General features: G+C 45.9%; 1 long non-coding RNA gene across 1 annotated transcript; it reads left to right on the top strand.

Moving 5' to 3' along the window:
• The first annotated feature begins 1,172 nt into the window (after positions 1-1,172).
• On the top strand, positions 1,173-3,209 carry LOC125715803 (uncharacterized). Its single transcript, XR_007384185.1, has 4 exons — positions 1,173-1,375; positions 1,681-1,755; positions 1,883-2,037; positions 2,848-3,209. It is a non-coding gene; the product is annotated as an uncharacterized LOC125715803 (long non-coding RNA).
• Positions 3,210-3,798: the final 589 nt, after the last annotated feature.

Below are 3,798 nucleotides of genomic sequence, written 5' to 3'. Positions count from 1 at the left end.
CATGGTATTACGAGCTAGGGGCGAGATCCATCAGGTGGCCAGCGGAGGGCCCCGCGGTCCCATTAGCCCCATCCGCACCACTGTGGGATACCATTTCCACTCCAGCGCTCTGGTTTCTCATTAAGGGCCATGTCAGTTCTCCCCACGCTCGGATACGTCCAACAATCCGCTCGCTCTCTGAACCGCTGCGGAACGCGTCTCTGTAATTTCCTGACGACGCTAGAGAGACTCCGCCTTCCGGAAAGTTATGCTTGAGGCCTGCCAGCAGTGAGCCCGGAATGAGAATGGGCCCTGGGCAGGCCAAATGCAGGCCTGGCTCACTGTGTGTTTTAGCGTTAGCGTCATTGGAGTAGCGTGACGGTTGTGGCTGCCTTTTCCATACTTGCTTCCCCTTGAACTGTCTGTTTTTCAGATCATTTAACCCAAAGAAGACTAAAAAAAAAAACTAAAACAAATCTGAAGTGTCTGAGATATGACCATCAAACCCTCAATGCTTCTGGTATGTCTAGCTGTGCAGATCCAAAGGGATCCAGCAGATAGTGGATTCCGTCTGGGCACTTTGCCTCTCGGAAGAGGGATCCTCCAATCCATGGAAAGGTCACGCTTCCCCTAACACTGCCCCCATGCTCTTCTGATGTTACCGATACCCCAAGCCCTTCCCAGTACCTCTTTCCCCTTTGAACTGCTGTGTCCTGCAGCAACAGCTGTACTCAATCACCCAAACAAGATGGGGCACCTTCCTCCCCCCCCACCCCCCGAAAACAGACACCTTAATGGATCCCATCCTTAACTCCTCTGAAGTCTCGGCAGAACAGGGGGACACTGTTTGGTTGCTGGGACATTGCGACCCCGAGCAACGGCGGGTGTGTTTTTCGCAAAGGAGGGTGTCTGGAATGTCTGCTCCACACCGGAACGGAAACTGCCGCTCAAACGTCTCCCCAGGCCAGAGAGCGTGCGAGGAGCCGATTGGAGGTCGATTGCAGGAGTTGCCTCATCCCCGGTGGACGGTACATATGTTTTCCATATTGCGGTGGTGTTAACTCCAACTGAAACTGAATAGCTCCCAGCCTGCTGGACAGGGGCTCTTGCCCCATGAAGGGAGCCCTTATAATGCATAAGTCTATGTCATTTAACTTTTTTAATGGCCTCTTTAACAAATTACCTTGCTTGGGGAGTCATTATAAAGTCGTCATTCTCGGTTTGAGAGACAGGGCGGCGCCGTTGGCGAGAGCTGTGTGAAAAGCTTCAGCTGATGAAGGGGATAGATGACAGAGAAGAAGAAAAAACAAGACATCAGGCGAGAGGCTTTAAGCGGAGGAGTCGCCCAGGGTCCAACACAAACAGGCACTCTCTCAAGACGACATGGGGCAGGCAGGTGACGACACCGCGTCTCATACCAAAGTGTAACCCTGGCATGTCACGAGAGTCTGAGTTAATGTCACACGTCATGATTCTTCCTGACGTAAACAAAGCGGTAGACAGGAAAGAATGTGAGGCGTCCCTTTATGCAGACAGCATGTTTTTCTGTTTCGTAAGACGTCTTTCCATTTGAAATACGCGATGGAATGCGTGGCTTATAGCTAAAATATGCACAAAGCGTTGCTTTTCTGTTTAGCTGAAGTTATGTTATTAAATGGATTCTCGTTAAAAGGACTCCTTTGATGATGATGGCTATTTCAGGTGAACCACCCACCCCCTACCTGAGCAATCGGGTAAAGACCTCACAGCGTGCCAAAGGGAACACGACAGTGTTGAGTGAGTGGAAGCCTTCTTGGGGGGTGGAGCTATCTGGGTAAATGCACACCCCCCCCCCTCCAGGGGGTGCTGTCGTCTAAAATCGCCACCCCTTTTTTCACATGCCCATTTCCTCTCCTTTCCTCAGGTTTGCCAGGTTTGAATCCTCTGACATCCGTGTGAAAAGTGAACAAGCCCTCTCTTGACATAATGATGCTGGACAGAATCGACGAGCACGTTTCAGCAGTCAGGGACGTCTGGTTTGGCGGTCATGTGACACCTGTCCCGACAATTAATCATTTGGTGAGACATGCCAAGGAAGGTTACCTTGAGGGCAAAGTTGTGCAGCTAATGATAGAGACATCATTTTGTAGCAGACATAAATCTGTCTGAAAAGAAGGAGGCATTTGGAGATCTTTAAAAATGACCTCAAACCATTTAACCCAGCAAAGCACTTCCTTTCCCTAAAGCAGAGATTCCAAAGTCAGCTATAGTCTTACGATATTGTTTGCTACTGGGTCTTTCCAGTGAGAAGCTATATTTCTGCCTGTAACAAACATCCATGATAGACCACTGGGACCTGCTGATGCCGTGCATATAGCCATGAAAAGGTTAAAGTTCAACCCAGTAAACCTATAAGGATTGGATCATCCTTTTCCTAACCGCCATATTCCAGACCCCTGCCACTCCTGCCAAAAATCACCCCCTGTAGTCTGCTAGAGGATTCACAGCAATGGAACACTGACTACCAGATTCATGAGCAGCTTTTGTCTCCAAGCCATTCGTATTTGCAATACCAACGTTTCACGTGACAGTCATATCCATGGCTGTTTATATCACAGTTACGGCACTTAATCAGTTACTTTGTCAGCGTATTGTCTAGTCTTTGCACAGTTCTCTAATGTTTTTGACTATTGGTACTATGTTTTGTTCAGCATTGCCCGATCAGTTTTAACTTCTTAGTAATTGTGTGTGGCTGAATAAGCACGCATTCCAGGGCACCTGTTGTCCACGGCCAATAATGGTCTAGAATCTTTACTCACTATAAAGAGCTGATGTTCTTGGCTATGACGATGGAACGGTGGACTGAAACTCGCTCTTCTCCTCGAATAGGGACGATTTATGGAACGACATGTGCAACTGACACAAGAGACATGTGCAAGGCACTGAAGAATCATGCATCTTCTGAGCCCGTGAGGACTGCCACATTACACAAGCGGGCTGCCACCTGCATATCATGCCTGCATCGCATTGGTTATCCCCACTAACTACAGAAACACTCATACAGTAGGGATTACTGACAGTACTACCCAGTCCATACAGCATACAGATCTGCAGTAACAGTTTGAATTTTTAATGTGCATTTAGAATTCTGCCTCATTTCCCCATCATCTAAAAAAACATATAAAATCTTAACAAATGAAGACAGTTATGTTTTCTAAGGCTTTATTATCTGTCTCCAGAGTGTCGGCCAAATAAACATGAAATTTAAATACAGATGGAGTATTTGTATATTCTTACAGTAATGTGTCGTTTTGTTCAAACCCATTTACTGAGTCTTCTTGTGTATTTTTCTTACATTATTTCTGGAAATAAACAATTATCCCTGTTAAGAACATCCAGCCATCCTCAATTTTATTTTTTTAATGATAACTATTATGCGTTTTTTTTGTGTTTTTTAACCATCTGTCAGTAAAAGAGATTACTTCCTGCATTTCCTTTATTCTACTAAAGCAACGGGTTTTCGCACATTTTTAGGGGAACAACCTTTTGAAAGAGACCGGGGCTGTCATATTGCAAGTTTGCATTTTAAATAATGTATCTTTTTTGTACGTAAATCTGGTCGCATTTGACAGCCTCCATCATGGTTAGAGTACAGAAAGAGGCCATTATGTTTAATATTAATATCGAGAGGAGCTCTGACTCAGACAGAATTCATAGATGAAGGTGTTGATAAACATATTTTCAGGAACACTGTTTGGCTGCAGCGACAGTTAGTAATATCTTTGAACGGCAGCGTTTGTCTGTGTCAAAGGACCCGTTCTCGGACCTATTAAAATTCTA

Source organism: Brienomyrus brachyistius, chromosome 20 (assembly GCF_023856365.1).
Source record: "Brienomyrus brachyistius isolate T26 chromosome 20, BBRACH_0.4, whole genome shotgun sequence".
Classification (NCBI taxonomy): Eukaryota; Metazoa; Chordata; class Actinopteri; order Osteoglossiformes; family Mormyridae; genus Brienomyrus; species Brienomyrus brachyistius.
The sequence above is the reverse complement of the archived record's forward strand: the minus strand, read 5'-3'. Positions and strand labels throughout refer to the sequence as shown.